Source organism: Camelus bactrianus, chromosome 12, assembly GCF_048773025.1.
Source record: "Camelus bactrianus isolate YW-2024 breed Bactrian camel chromosome 12, ASM4877302v1, whole genome shotgun sequence".
Lineage (NCBI taxonomy): Eukaryota > Metazoa > Chordata > Mammalia > Artiodactyla > Camelidae > Camelus > Camelus bactrianus.
Window position 1 is genome coordinate 41787359 of NC_133550.1, and position 23065 is coordinate 41810423.

The following is a 23065-nucleotide window of genomic DNA, read 5'->3' on the forward strand; positions in this document are numbered from 1 at the left end:
CTTTATTTTTGGTTGGAATATCATAGGTAATCCCTTTAAAATCTCTACTGATAAAATATGGCAGGATTGGTGGCGATATTGAAGAGGCAAAGATTGAGAAATGAACACTAGGCTTAGAACCAAAAGTCCCTACTTCGCCTCTTAAAGTTTTTGTGACTTTGAACAATAACAATAAGCCTATAATGAAGATGGTTCTAAATTTACCTACCACACAGAGTTGTTATAAAAAATCATTTAACATATTAAAATTTGTAAACTGAAAGCATTACTTAAAAAATCCAGCTACATGTATTAGTTATCTAGTATTCACACATTCACCCACATTTTTCCCTATGAAAGGGAATAACGTTTTTCATATTACAGAAGTATTTCACTATTTTGGATTGTATTAATATTCTTAATCATTTGGTTAATGTGTTCCTTGGATAGTTCCAGGTTGGTTTACTTCCAGTTTGCACCAAAATGAAATATTTCTGTCCCATTCTCTATATTCAATGGGGAGAAAAATGCCCACCTTGATCACTTAAATCGACTTAAAGCTGAAATATTGGCCTGAAACTTTCACATTTACCTTCAAGTTTTTGTATTCCTTGATTAACTGGATGAGTTATAAATTTTCAAGCATTAAATACACTATAAGTAAACTGTGTTTGGGGTTGTACTGTTTGCTTATCCTTTGGGTGTTCATATCAGATAGCTGTCAGTCTTGAAGAAGAAGCAGTCACATTAAAATATCGTCAGACCTGAGCAGTCACTTATCACTGGCTAGAGATAGTCTATAGCTTTGTAAAATCCACCCCTGGCTAATTCCGGTAGTTTATCTTGAAAGTTTGGTTCACAGCACCAAAGAAGTCCTTTAACAGGAAGCTTATAGGGCCTGTTTATCAGGTAATACTAGTACATGCATTCAACTTGCAACTGTTTTTGAATTCAGAGCCATGAGGCTTTCTGCAGGTATGGCTTTCAGTAGGTTGTAAAGTGCTTAAACAGATGGGACATACTTATTAGCATGGATAATATATTTTCATTGTATTAGGGTTGAAAGTGATTTTCCAGATAATGGCTTAGACAAATGTTTATGGACTCAGTCCAGTTAATCCACCAAAAATGCAGCCTGGCTTTCAAGAGCAATTCTACTTTTATTGAATGTTTTCGATTAAATACTTAACTCCTGTGAATTTCTTACCACATTGTTAAAGAAACTTTGTCACTTTATTTTCTTCTTGGAATCATTGTTATCGTGTTATTTAACTTAATAGTGATTTCTGACTAATCCAGAAGCCCATATTAAACTAAACAGCTACATATTTTATTATTTATTAAGTAATTCATTTAAAAATAATCTCAACAAAGGTCTTTTTATATTTCCACAGGTATCATGGAGTGCAGGTCAAAGCGTTGTTTGAGATTACTAGATGAGATGCCGTAGCAGGGGGTCCAAGCCCAATGAACTGTTCTCTCTTCAACCTAAGAATTAGCCATACACTAGCTGTACCATCTCTTTATTCCACTGGCAGATTAAGTGTCTCTTGTGTAACAGTCACTGTGCTAGGTGCTGGGGACACACCAAATTAAAAGAATATCTTTTTTTCCCCATGAAGACAAGGAAATGAATAACATTTAAAAAGCACAATTTCTACTTGCTGTAATTAGAGCTTTACTGGGAACTTAACACTTACGACCTGTGTGGCCGAATTACATAACTTATTCTGTCTCAGCCCCAATTTCCCTGTTAAGACGGAGAATATTAACCAAATAGAACTCCAGAGTTGTTGGAGGAGTTAAGTGGGATATGGCTGGCCTGGTATAAACGGAAGCTGTATATAGTAAAAAATAATCATAAAGTTTTGAAGAACTTAGAGTTCACAATATTTACACACCATTAATAGCCTTTCCCAAATTTCTCAGCTGATAAATATTTTAGCAGCTATTTCAGTATTGCTTTTATTAGTTCTCAGGTTCTTTGGGTCTTTAAATTGCCAAATTCCTGTTCATTGTTATAACTTATGTGAGAAATGGAGAAGCCCTGATAACTACTCTTGGTTTGGTTGACTACTCCCATCCTGACATTTTATTTGTATTTGGTTTCCTGACTGAATTATAAAAGTTATTCCACACACTAACAGCCCTCCACCAACAAATAAAAAAAAAAAAAAAACTCATGAAAATAGCAGTGTTAGTTTCCTGTTGCTGCTGTAATAAATTACCACAAATTTAGTGGCTTGAAGCACACTAATTTATTCACTTAGAGCTCTGGAGGGCAAAAGTTTATAATGGGTCAGCAGAGAAATATTCCTTCTAGAGGTTTCCTTGCCTTTGCCAGCTTCTACAGGCTGCCCACACTCCTTGGCTTATAGCCCCACATCACTCCAACATCTGCTTCTGCTGTCACATTGCTTCTCCAATCCTGTTTCTCCTGCCTGGAATACTAGGTGAGGGGCTAACTGGCAAAGATCAAATCTGTGAACTCTGATGCCTCAGGGTACCTAAAATCTATTAGATCCCAAAAGTAGCTGAAAAATTCCCTTTAAGTCTTGTTTACACCATGATTTCCCCTTGACATGCTAAAGAATCACAAAGACCACAGAAGTCTCTCAATTAACAAATAACACTCTGTTTTCTTATTTCTAATATCACCATTAATGCAGTTCATCACATCCCCAAGGTGAGCTACTACTGCATTCAATAGTACACTTTTTATCTTATCTTCCTTCATAACCACCAGCAAAACTAACTGTTGTCTTTTATTTTCTGGACTGTTTCTAATCTCTAAAACCAAGCATTTTTATCATGGTCAAAGATGACCTACCTACAATTGTTTTGACAAGTTATTAATTGTGTTTAGTAACGAACCACTTGCAGCTGCTCAACACTGGAACATGCTCACTAGAAGCTGCTCGTGTGGGAAGCAACAACTCTGCAAATTAAACCTGCAAATAAGAGCATTTGCTTCATGACCCCCAATGTGGGGCTCACGGTAGAAATGCCAGGTCTCCCAGTTGGGTCCCCTGTAAGGCTCCCACTCCAGCTCCTCTGAAGGATAGATACTTCTGTATCTCTCTACAGATGGTGCTTCTTGCTCCATCAGATGCATTTTGTGTTGAACAGAGAGCCAACGTTTTAAGTCAGACCAACAACAATCATACTGTTAAATTTGGTGCAAAATCCGTTCTCAGTTTTAACTAATCTGGAGGATAACAATTTATCTCTTTTAACTACCTCCAAGGGATCCCAAAGTGAAATTCCATCATTCTAAATTTATTCTCTAAATGTATGGGTGAAGCAAAAACTTGATTTTATGAAAAGGTAAGAGGTGCTGTTTATTTAAAGATTTGTAAAGAACAACAAAAATGTACCAAATGTCTCCCTGAACTCTCTAGGTTTCTAGAGCCCATGATTCAAACTTGTGCCTCAGCAAAATACATCACAGGACGTTATAGGTCATCAGTTCCATTCTCCCTTGGTCCACCTGTGCATTTATCAAGCACCTTCTGAACTGATTTACTTTGCTAACTCCAAATATATCCATCAACAGGACCACAAATGGCTTACTGTGAACTGAATGTCAAGAAACCTTCAGCGTAGCCTCTGTGTGAATTACCAGGGGATCTTCCTACTGCAGTTAATGAAGTGCCAACCAGGGAGACTCCTTATATACCCATCTTCTGTGCACACCTCACTCTCCGCTACCTCCTCAGTCATTATGCTTCCATCCTCTCACATATAGCCTAGGCAGCTGTTACATCTACTTTACAATATTTTTTCCTTAATACATTTCTTGGTGTATGTTATTGTCCAGTGAGGCTTACAGACTAGGAGAAAAAAAGCCAACAAAACAAAACTGCAGGTGCTCTATCATTTTGAAAGGTTCCAATTGCATAAGCCTTTATGACACAGGCTTCTGCCATATTTTGTATCAACAGCTTGTCACATGAGCCCCAGTTCATAGTATGGGTCATTATTTTCCAAATTGAATTTGCTTATCTGCTCTTCCCTTTACAGGTAACACTACCTGAGAAACCAAGCTCACACTGCTTTCAAGAGTGTTCATTTGAATTCTTTTTTTTTTTTCCTTTTTGAACACTCTGCTCTGGAATTAATAATATAACCTATGTATCTGGCAAAGTGGCTCATTTTAATCAGGCTCTTCTGTTCCTGCGGTGCCTCAGACTTAAGGGGAAAACTTTGGCTTTTGATTATTTTCTTCTATTTCACTTTGCAAACTCTCATTTTACTGAGTTCTGCCAAAAAGCAATTTTTTACAAGAGCACTGATATTTGGTTTCTTGATCATTAAAGGAAAAAAAAAAAAAAACTGTGTTCTGAGATCCTCCTTCTCACCCATCCCCCACAACAGAGCAGATGACCTTGTTTCAAGCTGAATACTGTTCTTTGCTTTTATGCTCATATTCTCACCATCTTGTAAGCTCCTATTACTATTGTCAGCTCTTACTGATGTTGACAGAGCCATCCCCAGGATAAAACTAACTGAAGCAATTGCTTTATGCCCAAAACACTAGGGAGCTCACACTTTTGTCACTAGGCTGTAACTCAGAGAGTTGGGGTGGGGGCAGGCAAGGTAGGGAGATGGTGGGAAGGAAGTCTTTGATAGAGAATACTACAAAGAACCAGAGCTCACATTTTTCAATAATTTATCAACCTCCCTCTCTGCTCCATATCCCTACCCTCCTGCTTTCCTCTCACACAACACCCTTCCCTCACCCCACCTCCCCCCCCGCCCCCCCCAAAAAAACCATAGGCAATGCTACTTCATCCATGCATTTACACATCCTCTGTATCACTTGGTTTTAAGCAATCACCAACTCTAGTTTATCTTCACCTAGTGAGCTGTTATGGGGCTTCACAATGCTCATGGGAGGCAGGCATAGAAACCTGATGAGACCCAAGAATACCTGAGAGCTGGGCAGTAGAAATCACATAAAAAGTGATGCTGCAGAATCTGTCTGATCCACCAGCCGCTACAGCTGAGATGCATATGAGGACATCTTTAGATGCAAAATCTCAGGAGGAAGATATGAATCACCACAACTGTTGTTAGTCCAAACTGAGTCTTTGTGTGATTTAAAACACAGCGCTCCCTCTGGGTAAAGGCAAACCCACTGGTGCCAGGCTTGGCAAGAAGATTCCAGCTGATTTTCAGTCCCCCTTGACCTTGTTGACAGGGGGTCCTTATGAATAGGGTATAAACTGCATAATCCTTCCCATGACTGTTGGGTTGGGCTGTGCCTGCCCGAAGCAGGAAGGGGAGGAGAGGAGGATCTGATTGATTTGATATTCTTAGTGAGAGGTAGGCACTGCACACAGTGGAGAATTCCCCAAAAGGGAAATTGAGGAGGATAATTAAAAAGAATCTTTAATATTGGAAAAATATTGAGAAAGACCCACCGCACGCCCAGGAATCTAAAGATGCCCTTTGGTACATCTTTTCACTTCCATTTCCCCTTGAATGAAAATACATTCGGGCTCCAAGGAGAGCCAAGGATAAAAAGGATTTCCCCTCTTTATGATTTGTATGGGCTCCAACATCCCTAAATTCAGCTTCCTTAGACTTTCATAAGATCTCATGTAAGTGATATTACAGGAAAAGGATACATTGCCAATGCTAGACAACTAGGAAATCATTTTTCCTTTATATATTATAGCACTTTTAGGGAGAGAGAATTATACAAATTATACAGTTTAGGAAATGGGGTGTTTAGTAACATGAATGCTTAGACCAAATTTTGCTTTTGTTTAAGTTAACTGCACGTCTAGATTAGTGATCATATGCTCTTGGTATATCTGGAATAAGGTTGTATATTATTCTTTAAATTTTTATTTTGTATGTTTGTGATGATTCCAGTAGCTTTCTGATTATACATAAACTAAACACATGGTTTTCATTTAGGTTCCCTCCCAAAACCTTCTTAAAGTGAAAATAAAGGAATCAAAAATGGTAGAAACATACAAAAGAAAAAGAATGCAAGAGGAGACACTAATAGACTGAAATGGCAACTATTTACAGTAAATGGAAAGTGAATGGTGGACTTAGTAGAGCTGAGAAAGCTGGATACAAGCGCTGGCTGGAGAGAAAGGCAATGAGGATGGTACTTAGTTCTTTCTCCAGATCCCTGGACAGGCTCTCGGAATGAGCTTATTAAGCAAGGCAGGGAAGGTATAGTGCTGCAATCAATCAGGATAGTGGTGGAAGTCTCTGTAGAGACAGGTAGGTAAAGTCTTCTTCCCTGGTGTGTACAATCAATAGATTCATCCATCTGGCAAGAAACTGCAAGTTTATCCTGAATCAGAATAAGAGGCCCTCATTTGCGACATGAATGGAACTTAAGGGCATTATGCCAAGTAAAATAAGCCAGACAGAGAAAAACAAATACTGTAAGCCATCACTTACATGTGGAATCTAAAAGCAAACAAAAAAACTCATAGAAAGAGAAGTTAAATGGGCTAGAGGGTGGGGAAAATGAGGAGATGTTGGTCAAAGGGTATAAACTTATAAAATGAGTAAGTTCTGGGAATATAATGTACACCATAGTGATTATATTTAACAATATTGTATTATATACTTGAAAGTCATTAAAAGAGTAGATCTTAAATGTTCTCACCACACATACACACAAAAAGGTAATTATTTGAGGTGACAGATAATTAATCTTATCATGGTACATTTCACAATATATACAGGTATTACACAATGTTATTTGTCAACTATATGTCAACAAAGCTGGAAAAAATTTAAATAAAAAATCAACTGCATTTCCATATACTAGTAGTGGACACTGGAAACCAAGATAAATGAATTACCTAGGTATTATTCTAACAAAACATGTACAAGATTTGTGAACTAAAAACTACAACATGTTGATGGAAGAAATCAAAGAAGATTTAAATAAATGAAGATATATTCTGTTAAAAAAATAAATAAGAGGCCCTGGAATCAGGGACAGGAGGTAGAGCAGAAGGCAGAAGAGAGAAGCCAAACTGCAAACAGAGGATTAAATAAAAGTTTACGTGTTGAGCTGTGCAACTGCTAGCCTCCTGATAATGCTTAGCATACACTACCATCAGGAGACTGGAGGGTTATTTTAGGGGGAAAATGGGGTGGGTTGTGGGGTGGAGTTCTCAAAACAAAATGAGAGAATTCCTAATAAATCACTCTCGAGGAGAAAGCTCTTAGTTGGAAGGCATCGTATTCTCACACAGACCTTCAATTCAACTTCTGATGCCTCAATCTTAAAAATGAACAGATAGCAAAAATCCCTGGGTGTTGAGGAAAGCCTGCTCAAAATTAAGATACCAAAGAGAAAAAAAGGAACTCATAGAAAATGGGGGATGCTGAGAATGGCTGAAAACTAAATTAAAATTATAATTTATGTTCTCAGATAAATAAGTCATCGCATCTAATAGAATACTATAAAAATGAAATTGTCAGCTAGATAGAGCTCGTAAAAACTAGAAATATGCATATAGAAAAAAGATTCATCCAAATAGCTAGATAATAAGACCAAGGTATTCTCATAGAAAGCAGAACAAAATTAAATGGAAAATACGATAGACATAAAAAGATAAGATTTTAGTAGACCAGTCCAGGAAGTCCAAAGGCTGACCAAAAAGAGTTCCCCAAAAGAGATAACAGGAGGGGAAAAATTAGTTTAAAAAAAAAAAAGAATACAATAAAAAGTTCCAAAACTAAAGTACCTAAGTTTCCAGATAAAGAGCCTAAAAAATATCTAGCAGAGACATTGGAAGCGAGTTTGACAGTTTCTTACAAAGCTAAATTTGGTCTCGCCATGTGATCCAGGAATTGTGCTACCAGATTATTTACCCAAATTAGTTGACAATTTTTGTCCTTATAAAAATCTGCACATGAATGCTTATGGAAGCTTTATCCATAATTGCCAAAATACTGGAAGCAACCAAGATGTCCTTCAGAAGATGAATGGATAAAGTGATATATCCATGCAACAGAGTATTATTCATCAGTAAAAAGAAATGAGCTGTCAAGCCATGAAAAGACACTGAGGAACCTTAGGTACACATCACTTAGTGAAAGAAGTCAGTCTGAAAAGGCCATACACTGTATGATCCCAACTGTATGACATTCTGGAAACAGCAAAACTTACAGACAGTTAAAGATTAGTGGTTGCCAGGAATTTGGAGGAAGGGAGGGGGGATGAATTTTTAAAAATTTTTTTGACCCTGATAGTTGGCAATTCTCCCACATGGAGAATAAACTTACCTTTTCCAAGACCTCTGAAAGTCTTATCCCACTATGGAGTCAAGTTCAGGTTCAAGTTCAGAACATTTCATCATCTAAATTAATTTGGTGGAATGGGATAGGAGGAGGCTTCTCAGGGGAAGTTCTTTAGTCACAGCTTTTAAAGAATAATTTACATTGATTTGAAGGCCTGTGAACTAAGAGATAAGTTATTTGACTCTCTGCCCCCCTTCGCTTCATCCTTTGTACACATACAACTGTGATTAGATAACTGTAAAAACAACAACAACAACAAAAACAGGCAAAAGGTAAGCTCAGAGGAGTCAATTGGACACCTGTTTTCGGTCCTACATTAGAGCTCAACTCTCCTTTCTGCAAGAGGCTCTTCATATCTCTTGGAGAGTCACCTTCTTTTTCTTTAGAAATGGCCTGTGGTTGAGTAGCTGTTTTAGTCTGCTTCCTGCTCATGAAAGTTTGGGAACCCAGTGACCTATTTTCAATATAAGTGATTTCTGCCCAATTCAGTGAAAGCTGGAGGTGCTTCCACAGTTGTAATTCTCTTAAAAGTTTTCTTATAAATCTTACTGTAGTTGACTCCATTAGACAAGGCCACACCCACAAATCTCTTTGAGACAGACTTCACTCTGTTTTGGGCTGAGCATAAGGGTCTTTTGGATAAGGATTTTAAGGCTCTTCAAAGTTCTTGTCTAGCTGAGAAAGTCCCTGAGATATAATCTTAAATCTCTCTGTGGTTACAACCAGGAGTCTTTGCCCTACTCCAAACTGACCACCTAATCAAAAGTGCCCTTCCCCCTGCCTTTATTGTGTAGTCAATCACAGAACTAAATATTTCTTGATATTTTCTAGTGTATTTTTAATTTTTCTTATTTGATTATTATCTGCCTCTGCTTATTAAAATGTAGGATCCATGGGATGGGGACTTTGTTTTGCTTTGCATTGTGCGCCTAGGGCCTAATCCAGTGTCTGTTACATAGTAGGCCATAAAACAATAAGTAAGCATGAATGCTAATTGTGTATTGGTACTATTTTTGTTATGGTTGTTGATTTTAAATAACAATTACAGTAGAAACCCATTTATAGAGAGAGCCACATGTTTCCATTAGAAATGAGTCCTGGCTTAATCGTAGGGCCCTTGTCACTACACCGAAAGTGGGGATACATTCCGAAGGATGCCATCATGCTCTCCCTTGGCCTACTTCCTTATGAGATTTCCACATCAATGGAATTAACTCTTCATATTCTCAGTTTTCTACTTATCTCACAGGGATGTTGGAAGAATTAAAAATGAGTTTCTATATAGCACTCAACAGAAGAAGTGCTCAATGTAGTTAGCTTTTATTATTGTTAAGAGAAGGAAAGAACTTCCATCCTGGAGTGTATCCTTGCATTTCATTCATCATCTGTACTCAAGTAACAAATTATTTGACCATGCAAGGGTCCTTAGAACTTTTTTTCATTGTCAGACACTTTGACATGCTTCTATATATCTAAATAGAGATTCCCATCGTGAGTCACAACAAAATATTCAATAATAGAGTAACACTAAATATAAAAACTAACAAAGTATTGTCTATGGCAAAACTTTACCTCTTATTAAAATGGGTGCTGAATTGGTTATTGGCAATTCATAGTCCAGTTTCTGTTAGGTTAGGCCAGATTGACAAAATTGGAACATTTCCATTTTTCTATAAATACCCTCTGACACCATATCATGCATTCTTGTAAATAGAACAGACATGCTCAATTGTTGGGATTATTTTGCAGTTTGTCTTTTATTTTTGCCTTTAAGACATCTACACACACAGCCACATATTCCTTTTCTGGGGCAGCATTAGCCAAGGCTTCCTCACTCTAATTCCCTGTGCTAAACATAGCAAGGTAGATATCACAGCAGGGTTAGACAAACGTTTTCTATAAAGGGCTACATATTAAATATCTTGGGCTGCGTGGGCCAAGTGGTCCCTGTTGTAACTTTCTGCCTGGTCAGGAGAAAGCAGCATAGAAAGCAGAACATATGTGAACAAACGAGTAGGCTATGTTCCAATAAAGCTTTATTTACGGATCATGAAATTTAAATTTCATACTGTGTTCACATATCATGAAACATTATTCTTCCTTCGATTTTAACACCTAAAAATATTTTCTAAAAAATTAGCTTTCAAGTCAAGCCAAAATAAGTGGCAAGCCAGATTTGACTCACAGGTCCTAGTTAGCTGATCCCTGTAATACACAGACTAGGAAACTGGGCTCAGACAGGTCACAAAACTTTCCCCAAGTGACACTACCAGTGAGTAGGGGAGTCCAGACTCAAAAGTGAGGGTCTCTGTTTCTTAACTCATGTGGTGTTTTGTGTCTTGGACAGTGACCTTAACTCTTACCTTAAATTTTAAAACTCTGGTTTAAATAAACTAGAAATTCAGATCAGTTTTGTTTACCCTGGAAACCTGATCACTGCTTACAACATTATATATATATGGCAAATATATTTCTATTTCTAAATCACATCATTATTTTGGAATTTTTTTCCTGTCCTGGGACTACCTATAGTATATAGTATACACTTACATATGAAGATAATTGTTCCTTTCTTCTACAAACATTTAAACAATAGTATTATCATTTAATCTATGATGACTAATTTGCACGAATGTGTAAACAGATGCATTTTTCAGTTAAAATTCAGTTTCCCTTGTGATCTCTCCACAGTGCCAAAAATTGCAGCACCCCCACCCTCTGTCTCCCCACCTCCCGCCCGGCTGGAGACAGAAAGAGGTTGGCTCGCCAGCCAAATAGGAGACCAGATTTCTCCTGGGTGATTTGGGATGATCATAATATTTGCACAAAGCTCTGCTCTGCCTCATGTTAGTATAACTATAACTATACAGTTGACTGAGCATCTGGGACAGTGCAGGATACAGAAAGATTTTCCCAGCCCTGGAAAAAAAAAAAAAACAAGGAATGTGTCTGTATGAATGCTTATGTTTATGCCTCCTCTCCCCCATGTTTTCACCCCTCGAATCTTTCCTCTCTGAGGGAGATCTGGATCCAGTCTGTTTGTTGAGAGTCTACTCATTATCTTGAACTCTAAAACTCTAACCTTTTATATTTTAATTCAAAAGGGAGCATTGTTCCAAATCATCCATTATTTTCAACAAGGGCAAAATAATACAGGCTGTCAAGGGCCCCCAAATAAAGGTAATTTATTGCTCAGAAATGCCAGGCTGAATGTGTTCTTCGGGAAAGCATTCTTCAAAACCAAGTATCAGGCACCACTGTGTAGGAATCAGACTGTAAATGATTAAAAACACGATGGATCACTGGTCAGTCATTTGGTCTGTCTAGAATCATTACTCTTGGAAGAGAAGTTAAGAAGCTAGGAAAGGAAACCCTTTGAGGTCTGTTCCCTATAAAGAAAGAGGATTAGAAAGAAAGCCATTTCTCCTCCCCCAACATCATAGACAGTGTATGTGTACACACACAGACACAGACAAACACACACACAGCCAGAGATTGCTCAAATAGCCCAGGGCTAAAGGTTAAGAATTATAAGGAAAGATTTTAAAATGCAAGTTTGGGCAATGATTTAAAACAGACAGGGATGAAGATAAAGTAAAGGGTATTATTTAATCCCATAAATGTGCCAGCCTCTGGTGTACTTCAAGTGTAGGTAAAAGGCATTTGTTTGTTCACTGTTGTGGCTAAGAGCCTAGGAAAATAAATTTATTCAGGCACGCCAGACTGTCTGCAAAGACTTTCATTTCGCCTTTTATGGGAATTTTGAACAAAGAAGACTATCTTTGCTTCTGTCAGGAAAGCAGTTTCAATCAGACTGCTGAATGAAAAACACAGCTGCCAAAAATGATCCATGGCAGGGTGAATGGAAGATGCCCAACTGCCCATTATTCTATTAAGATGTGTCATTAATGATGGCCTGGGCTAATAGAGCAGGGCGATGCAACATGCTAAATTGCTTCTCAATTTTAAAATATCAATTCCACGAAGAATTACATAGGATAAAATGCAGACCCTCAGCATCACAAAACAGAGGCTGTGTAGGGAGACAAAGGTTTGGTTTTGCAGCCACCAAAGATAGCTTCATGCAATTTATGTATTTGGTTAGCCTGTGGTTATGTCTGTTTCCTGAGAACTGTGTTTGATAAGTGATTGTTCTGTGACATTCACATCTTTTAACTGAATTTAGGAAGGCTAACATTTCACTCGAAGGAAGCAACATATATGACACTTTTAATTTTCTAAAATAGTTCTGAAATTTAGGAAGCTCCAGGAAGATGAAACAGCATCTGCTTTACCCCCTCGTTTTACAAATGAAAACACTTAGGATGGAAGCATTTGAAATTCTCTCAAACCACATGCCTGGAAGTGGCAAAGCAGAAGCCAGAATCTTTAACTCCAAATCTGTACTCTTTCTGCTCAAATTCTCTGTGGAGAAATACCAAGTTTGTGGCTCTTGAATAATGTCTCCAGAAAGGGAAACTGGATAGTTTGATGATTGTAAATAACAAAGGAACAAAACAACAGCAACCAAAAGATCACCAGCAGAGAGAAGCATACCCTTATTGGTAATCCTTCCTGCTACCAGTAAGTCCTATCAAAGCTGTTCTTGGTGTATTCAAATCTCATTGACCCTAACCTCCTCCTTCTAGTTTGCCATGCCTCCTTCTGTTACATGGCATGTTGCTGTATCACTTCATTTTATATATGTACACGTTTTATTTTAAGTGATTTTAGCTTTATGTAAGAGTTATAAAGTTAGTAAAGAGAATTTCCCTTAATCTTTTTACCCAGCTTCCCCTAATATTGACATCTTACATAATTACAATGCTGTTGTGAAAACTAAGAGGCCCACACTGATGCACTGAATATAGTTAACTAAACCATAGACTTTATTCCTATGTCCCTAGTGTTTCCATGAATGTTCTTTTTTTGTTCTAGAACCCAACCCAGGATACCAAATTGCATTTAGCCACTGTCTCCTTAGTTTCCTCTGATCTGTGACTATCTCTCAGTCTTTCACGGCCTTGACACTTTTAAAGAACACTGGTCAGGTATTTTGTAGAATGTGGCTCAATTTGGGTCTGTTTGATGTTTTCTCACTATTAGATTGAGGTAATGGATATGGCGAAACAGTACCACAGAGGTAATGCACCCTTTTCATGATATCAGTATGCCTTATTATTACTGGTGATGTTAACTGTAATTTCTTGGTTAAGGTGCTTTCTAGAAGGTTTTTCTACTGTAAAGTTTTTTTTTTTTAATCCCTTTTCAAATTATATTCTTAAAAGTGAGTTACTCAGTCTGGCTCTACTTAAATGGGAGGGAAATTAAGCTCTACCCGCTGGAGGGAAGAGTTTCAAAGATTTTGTGAATGTAAGTTAATATCACAGTAATTACTAAACATTTGGAGTGAATACTATGAGGCTATACAAATACCCTGTTTCTCTTCAAAGGTTTATCCTTTAGCAGTCATCAGTGGATCTTGCTGTTTAATAATAGCAATTTCCTATTCCTCTCATTCTTTTCATATTTGTTAATTGGAATTATTCTGTTAGGAAGATCTCTCCTTTCTTTGCCATTTAGTTACTAATTCATCATATATTTATATCAACATGGGCTCATGGATATTTATTTTATGTTTTGGATTATAATCTTACAATACCATTATTTACTTTTTTTCCAGCTTTGGCTACTGGAAGCTCTTTTGGGTGAAGCCAATGTCCTTTTGGCATGATCTCCCCACCCCTACCTGGCTCTTTCTTCACACTTTCTTACTTTTTGGTATCACAAAATATTCCAGGCTTATCCTGAACTTTCCCTGTCCCAGCCCTAGAATTACTTTTTTTCCTCCAAGGAGCCCTGGTTTATTTTATTGGAGAATGATATTTAGAAATCAAGACTTGAGCACTAGTTGTGCTTATTGGTTCTGAGATGTCACTGCTTGTAGGCCCTCCCTGCAGACAGAGCCAAACCCCCAACTCCACGGAACAGAAGCTCCTACATTTGGGACCTTGCTAGATCTCGCTGTAAGTATCAACTCATTTGGTTCATCTGTATTCTTTATCACATCATTTAATAAACTGGTAAACAAAAGTGTTTCCTGGGTTCTGTGAGCCACTCTAGGAAATCAATCAAATCTGAGGAGAGGGTCATGGGAACCTCCAATGTGTAGCCAGTTGGTCAGAAGCACAGGTAAACTTGGGCCTGTGAGGTGTATATGGGGGGGGGGGGGTCAGTCTTGTAGGATCGAACACTTAACTTGTGGGATCTGACATAATCTCCAAGTAGATAGTATCAGAATTGAGTTAAATTTTAGGATGCCCAACTGATACCACAGAGAATTGCTTGTTGCAGGGAAAAACCTCCACATGTTTGGTAACCAGAAGTGTTGGAAGTTAAGGGTTCTGTGTGAGTGGCAAAAGAGACTCACAGGGAAGAAAGTCATAGTAAGAAAGAACTGGGTTTTCTCCATACTCAGGAAGGCGGAAAACTGAGTTTTTCTGTTTTAGGGTAGAAGATCGTAAGTTCAATTCTGGATATGTTAGGTTGTCTATATGTTTTGAATGTTTAAATAAGATTTACCTGATGTAAGATGAAATGAGGCTGGAGAAAATCTGAGGCTCTAGAAACCTGAGACATCTTCTAAGACTGAGCAGAGCACAGAGTATCAGAGCCTTGATCTAGTCTCAGGGAGGCAAAGGTATGACATGGGAAGGCTGGGATTCCCGGAAAAATAGCAATGTCAAGATAAGGGAATATTTCCAAAATACTCACTAGCACTTGAAAAATCCACATCAGATTCTCTAACTCTAAATTTATTTATATCTTAAAAATGTAATTTTATCTTCCCCCATTACTGCAATTTCAAAGAATACTTCTTTTATTTCTCTTGACAGCAAAATTTGGTAATTTCACATTCATCCTAAACCTACTTTGTTTTGATAAGCATTGTCTTTTCAGACTATAAAGGTATACGTTTTATAATCTTTTTTCCCATGATCAGCCTCACTGAAAGAATTTCTAAAATAAATTTCTTTTCTCAGAAGGTCAGATAAATAGCTATTTAAAGGCTCAAGTACAAAGCAAGATAGACCCTCGTGTACACACTGACAATGATTTGAAAAAAGGAGAAAGTCTTAACAGGGAGAAGGAATGAGTTTTTCAGAGACTGCTTCTTGAAGGTGAAGAACGTCCAACTTTGCTTTCAAAGAAGTGACAGCTAACAAAGAAAGGTCCAGGAACAGAATAGGGCCCATTTATAAGATTGCTTTGCCTGAGTGCATGAGAAAAGTTCATATGTGTGTTTTTTGAAGGCAATTATAGTCTTTCTCTTTCATTTTCTTTTGTTTTCTATTTCCAAAAAGCACAGTATTTCAAAGAGGCTCAGTCTGCTTAACTCTCATGTGGTTTAAAAATCTAACCTAGACATATGTTGTTAATAGTGTTGTATGTCAGGAGCCTGGAGGGTAGAAACAATTTTAAACTTAACTTTTTAATTTTGGCTTCCTGACAATGCCTTTTTTTCTCAGCCTGAAGAATTTTGCAACACCATAAGTTATGAATCTTTCCAGATTTAAACCAATAACTCAGGTGACATGAAGCAAATGATTGATTACAAACAAGACGATGGGAAACAGGAAAGTATCCCCATTCAGTGACACAAATTCTTATCTTCATCATAATATTGAAAAGGCTGGTTATATATGAGATAATAAAGTAAATAAATAATTTAAAAACAGTACCAAAAATAAAATGCAGTAAGTCTATTACAGTAATAATATCTTTCCTCCCCCTACAAAAAAACAGAATCTAAGTTTTTGAGGACAGGCAACATGTCATCCCCAACAGAGAGGTAGATTCATGAGGATGGTAGCCTAGTAAACACATTTAAATCATTATGACTCACTTTTTTTTTTTCAATTTTAAAAATTATTTTTTAATATAATTTTGCAGTGTGAAAAAAGATCAACTATATTTCTCTCATTTGGGAGTATTTTCAGATGACTGTTAAAAGGATTTTTTTTTTCTTTTCTATTCAACTGCTGGAGAGTAACTAGAAACAAATCTGTTGCTTGGAATAAATGTTCAGTCCATATGTTATCTTTCATAGTAACTGATGGAAGTGTGATGTCCCCCTCAGCAAATTCTGCTTGAGGTCTTGCTGTCCCCTCCCCCGCCCCACCATATGTAACACATGCTGAGAGTGGGGAGAATAGTTCCTTCATCATTTGATTTTGTTGCTTGCATTTTTCCTTGAGTAACACAAATTTTTTAAAGAGAATCAGTGTTACTAATATGAAGAATGGACAAATAAACCAAGCTATTCTGAAAGGCACTTTTGAGAACTGATGGGCAATGGAAAAAAAAGAAAAAAAGAAAAATGAACATTAAGCATATGCTCCAAATCTCTGCACAGGGGGAGACATAAGAATCATCTAGGACTTCAGAAACAGAGAGATCTGGGTTTGTTCCCAGCACCTCCATCTATCTAGCAGATCTGGGCAAGTTTCTTAATCTGAATCTAAATTTTCCCATCTGGAGGATGGTGGTATGTAATACCTACCTTACAGTGTTGATGGAAGAATTTAAAGAGATAATCCAAGAAAAGTGACTGGAACATCACAGATGTTTAATAAATATTGGTTTCCTTCTTCTGTTCCCTCCACCTCACTGCCATTCTTGTTAAGAAAAATGAAACATTTTGTTTGTGTTTCAATGATTTGTAGGCATTCAGCCAAGATCATGAGTGTGATCAATACAGGTTTTATGGCAAAAGATTTACTAGAATTTTTTCTTTCATACTAGAAAGTCAATCTAAGTTGACTTCTCTTGGCAAAACTTTTGGTGTAGCTGGAAGAATTGGGAGTTTGAATACAGACTGATACTTTGGGAGAATTTAACCCCAGGCTAAATGCTTCATGCTGGAAAAATAGTCTTTGATGTTTGAATGAGTCTGAGTGTTGCTAAGAGCCAAATGTGTTGGGTTGGACCCCTTATGAATTGAAACATCAAAAAAAGATTTGCATTAATTCCCTGCAAACCAAATATATAGAGTTTCATGCAGCCCTAATTGAAATGTAATAACTGTTTACAGATTTGACTGCACTATCACTATGGAGTAATTGCTTTTCCACACAAAGCAAGTGGTAGAGGAAGTAAATGTGCCTAGAAGGGTTTGGAAGTTCGATAAAATGTTTCTAAAAATACTGTTTTGAATGGTGTCTTTCCTGTCTCAAAGTTGAGTCAGAGCTTGACTCCTAGAGAGTCAAGGTACTGCTGGCTGTGGGTGTCAGAAGAGACTTTATTACTCCGGCTTGGGTTCATTAAAACATGAAACTGCACTATCGTAAAAAGCTGCATTCAAAAAGTTATTTATTGTTGTTTTTTCATATGTTCTGCATAGTACTGGGCTCAACAAATCAGAGACATCCTGGCTTTTTATGACATTAAGTATGTTGGCATCTCTACAGAGGGCAGAAAGAAAGAATGCAAGGAAAAATGGCAAACTTGAAGGTTCCTAATGAATCCCACTGCAATTCGTTCATTGTGAAAATGCTCAAGAATCATTTATAATGGAATAACGACCAGCCTGGCTCAGTGCAACTGAAAATATAGTTAAAAAAAAAAAAAAAAAAAAAAGAAGAACAAAACAGTATTTGGGAAATGATTTACTCAAAACAATAAGTAAAAAAAGTGGTTTTCTCCATCCCTGATCCCAAAGGCTTTAGAATATCTTTATAAATGGCAAAATAATCAGAGAAAAGGGGAGAGTTCTGCCTTTTGAGAATGTTAGAAAAATAATACTCCACTAGAGAAGGAATCTAGCTTTTTTGAGAGCTTCTATAACAATCTCATGAGGCCTGTATTATTTTCCCCATTTTAAAGATAAGGAATATAAGGCTCTGGGAAATTAATTATTTTCCACATAGAGAAAAAGTTCCAAAACACAAACTCAAATCCAATTCATGCTTTTTCCAAAACCAGTGCTTTTTCCAGAATAACAAGTAGCCAATTTCAAAATTTAAAAAAAATCCATCATAGTTAAATCTAGTATTAAGATCTGATGTGACGTTTGATTATTTTCATGCAATTATATGATTATATGCTACTACTCAGAAAGTTAAAAAATGAAAGAATTGATTGAAATACAGTTGCTAGACCTCAGGTTCTTACTCTAAAAGATGGGAGATATAATATAAATTTTCTCAGAGGTAATGTGAAGGATAAATTAAAAACAATAGCTACAGGGCAGTTCAGAAATATTAGCGCCTTTTATGATGAAAACTTTGTGGTAACTGAAACCATCTTGTCCCATCACCTAATTGTGAGCAGACCTGAGCTGGAATGCCAGTACCCACTTGTGCAATAATGGGCAAGAGCACTGACTTTTCTAAAACCTCAGTTTCTACGTTGGTAAATTGGAATCATAACAGTGCATATCTCACATAATGAGAAAATGCATGCAAAGGGTGTAGTGTTAACAGTTAGCACACAGTAAGGTTCTATTAATTAATTTTTTTTATTTATACATCAACCACAGGAATACTGACACCTAACAACTCAGAGTACAATTACGCTTTTCCCAAATTTAAAAAATCTGCTAAATTTTTTAGTTCTTTGCTGACACATCCCACATCAATACTTTAAGAACTTCTTTTCTGCAAGGTGTAAATATAGGCAAGGTACTTTTCCAATGACCTTAAGAGATTAGAGGGTTACAATATACTCTGTGTGGGATGGTAACCTTTCTAGAATGATGACATTTTTCACAAAAAGTAAAAAAGAAAACTTACTGAAGAATTTACATGTTAATTTTCTTTATCATCATATTTAAGGTTTTTAGATTGCCTCACTTAACATGAATTAAAAATGCTGTATGTGTTCAAATTTTACCTGCCAACACATCTAATAAATAGAAAATACTAGGGCAGCTGTGTTGTAATTAGTAAAGTAATGCCCATCCCCTAAGATGTCCATGTCCTAATCCCCCAAAACTGTCAATTTGTTACCTTACATGTCACTTTACTGATGTGATTAAGTTAAGGATCTTGAGATGGAAAGATTATCCTGGATTATCTGGGTGGGTGTAACATAATCACAAGAATTGTTCTAAGAGTGAAGTAGAAGGATCAGAATCAGAAAGATGTGATTAGGGCAGCAGAGTCAGAAGGGTGACATTGCTGGAAAGAACCTTGAGTCAAAAAATGGAGGTAGTTTCTAGAAACTGGAAAAGACAAGGAACAGAGAACTTCTCCAGAGTCTCCACAATTAACACAGACCTCCCAACACCTTGCTTTTAGTCCTGTATGATCCATTTTTGGACTTCTGAACTCCAGAAATGTAAGATAATAAACTTGTTTGAATTCACTACGTTTCTGATAACTTGTTATAGCAGCAACAGGAAACTAAAACAGGTATCTTTTTCATACTTAGCACATATTAGATTAGAGAACTGGAAAGTTATTATCAAGAAGAAAAGTTTTGTCAAAAATATATTTTGTATTGGGAGTTTGAGATTTATAGATACTAACTACTGTATATAAAATAGATAAACAACAAGTTCATACCGTAAGAGTACAGGGAACTATACTAAATATCTTGTAGTAAACTATAATGAAAAAGGCTATAAAAGCAAATCTATGTAGGTATATGTATGACTGAAACACAATGCTGTACACCAGAAATTGACACAACATTGTAGACTGACTATTCTTCAATAAAATGTTTTTTCAAATTTCTCTCTCTGTATATGTATATACATGTACTTGTAAAGAGGTATATGCCGTAATAAATTGCTTTGCATGTTATTTCACTTTAAAGAACTGTGTATGAAATGGAGGATAAAATTATGTTAGAAAAAATGAAATGGGAATGTAGATGATAGCATTAGTCAAACTTTAAATAAAAAATTTCTCTTTTTATCTTTATAAAAACGGTTATTGTAGGTTGTTCAAGAACCTTGACCACAATCTAAATATACTTGAGCAGCTGAATGCATATATTTTTAAAGGAAAGCCTTTTCCTATACAATTTTCTACAGATTTGGAGTTCAGCTACCGTATGATACATTTTGTTTGTCAGCCTTTATTCAAACATAAGTTTTCAGTGCATGAAAGAATTAGAGGATTGTCTTTATTTTTATTCTTCAGGTGGGTCTCTTAAAAATGTCCATGGAGAATTTAAAATTTGATTTTTCTAAAGAAGTGATTTAAAAACAAGTAAATGGATTAGTTTTATACTTTCTTTTCTTATTGTAATTATGGTTATAATAAACTTTAATGGGCTTAACAAAATGGATCAGGAAATCAAATTGGTTTCATAGGTTGGATGAAATGAAACCTAGGAATAAAATTTTTTCCTGTTGTTATTGGTGGAATGTGCCAGGTCTGTACATTTGACTCCATTGTTCTTGCTACTTTGTCAATTGACCTCATGCTAGTCATTGAAGTTGTTGTTCCTCTATTGTTTCCTCATTTAACCATAAGGGGGATATCAAATTGCTTATAAAAATAGCTGTACAGGACAATGCTAAAATATTCCACACATGTAAGCTGCCACATAGACTATATAACATGCCCCCAAGAAGCTACTGGAATTAACAGTGAGCTGTCCCTATGTATCCTCAAACCATGTGTTCTTATTGGTCCATTGAAGAAGACTGATGAATGGCCACAGCAGGGTTTTCACATTTTTAAATTATAAAACAAATTCTTCGAAATGGTAAATCCTAAAACCAACTCCAACTCTGATTTGCTTATTTATTTTCAGATATATATTGCGGGATAATCCAGGTAAGTATGCTTCACAGTCAGAAAATTCAGAGTCACAGAATGTTAAAATTGGAATACATCTTAGATATTATTTAGTCCAAGCTTCTAAATTTATAACCTGAGACAGAAGCCTAGATGTTCTGAGTCATCCAGTTAGGTAGGAGCAGGACTGAAATTAAAATTCAGTTTTAAGAAGTTATGAAGTACACCTTTCACAAACCTCACTACTTGTCTTTATGAGATTTTTCCAGCAAATGTTTTGCCCAAAACATTACCACTCATCCCACTAGTATAAGAGTCAATTTTTGTAGAGTTGTGGAAGTTGTTTGTTGCCTATAAGTTCTTTATTGAATGGCAAACACCGCTAGTATGGAATGCTATTATTAACCGCCATTCAGCTCATGTTTGAGCCACCAAATAGCACCTACTTGGGGGTGTACTACCAGATAGTTAGGCTGGGGCTGGACAGTAACCAAGAAGATGGTTATGTTGAGGGAAAAGGCTGGAGAGTGAGGAAGGTAAGAGAGACCAGCTATGACCTAAAGGATAACCCCGTTGTTATCCTTTCTTCAAACAACACCAACAACTTCCTCTAACTTTTGCTATTAAATGATGAGGAATTTGAGGTCAAGAATCAAGCCTTATTTACTTTTTCCTTAAATTTCCTTCTTTATATTCTATATATCAAACTTTTAATAAATCCTATTTGTTAAAAGAATGAATCATTACAGCTCCCCTCTACAAAGTGCAACAGATCATCTATGTCTAAATCCCAGCTCTGAAAGATGATTACTCATTATTCACAATAGCCAAGGTGTGGAAACAACCTAAGTGTTCACTGACAGATGACTGGGTAAAAAGAATGTGGCATAAATGTACAGTGGAATATTATTGAGTCCTAAAAAATAAAAATATACTGTCCTTTGGGACAACATGGATGAACTTGGAGCACATATGCTAAGTGAAATAAGTGAAACAGAGAAAGATAAAAACTGTATGGCACCAATTATAGGGCTGGGTCATGGGGGAAATACGGAGAGGTTGGTAAAAGGGTACAAAATTTCAGTTATAAGGTAAGTAAGGTCTGAGGATCTATTGTATAACATGGTGGCTAAAGTTGGTAACACTATCATCTAATTAAAATTTTCTATGAGAGTAGAAATATAATGTTCTCACTGGAAAAACAAGATAAATATGTGAGATGATGAGTGTTAATTAACTTAATGAGGGAAATCCTTTCACAATATTATGTTAAATCATGTTGCACACTTTAAAAAAGGAATTCCATTTTATATTAAAAAGGAAGTCTCAGAGATTTAAGAATATTTATTTAAAAATATTTCCATCATGCTTCCTGCCAAAAGTAAAATGTGATTCAAAAGGCAAAATAGATAAATAAAAAATAAATAAAAGATGCTTACTAGCTGTGCAACTTCAGGGAGCTCACTAACCTCTGTGCCATCATTTTCACATTTGTAACAAGGGTTAACAACAATATTTACATTTAAGGATGTTTTGAGGTTTAAATAAATTTATATTTGTGGAATGCCTAAGTGTTGCTTAGTATATAGAAAGTGCTCAGGAAATATCAGCTATTATTGGTGGTTCTCTGATGGGAAAAGGGTTTGATTCTACCCCTCAGGGGACATGGTCCATGTCTGGAGGCAGTTTTTGTTCCCACAGCTTGGGGAATGCTACTGGAATCTAGTGAGTAGAGGCCAGACATCCTGCTAAACACCCTTCAATGTATGGGGCGGCCTCCGTGACAAAGAGACATCCAGCCCAAAATGTCAACAATGCTAAAGTAGGAAAACTCGAAGCCATCACTGACTACTGCTGCTGCTACTACAGCCAGCACTAGTGCTGTCCTCGTCCTGAGTAATGGAACGTGCTGTAGCCTTTCCTTTTTCATTATTATTGCTGTTGCTGTTTATTGTTTATTTGTATATTTTTATTTATTTATTTGTAGTCCCTTCTCAGATAATTATAAAAGCAACTCTTTGGAGTAAGGGGAATTTAACGGCTAC

At 36.5% G+C, this 23065-nt stretch overlaps 1 long non-coding RNA gene across 1 annotated transcript in view; it reads left to right on the forward strand.

Moving 5' to 3' along the window:
- The window catches only part of LOC123615153 (uncharacterized), a 73636-nt gene extending 53630 nt beyond the window's left edge, over positions 1-20006 (forward strand). Inside the window, exon 6 of the long non-coding RNA XR_012510744.1 lies at positions 1374-20006. This is a non-coding gene — a long non-coding RNA (uncharacterized LOC123615153). The remainder of the gene's footprint in view (positions 1-1373) is intronic.
- Positions 20007-23065: the final 3059 nt, after the last annotated feature.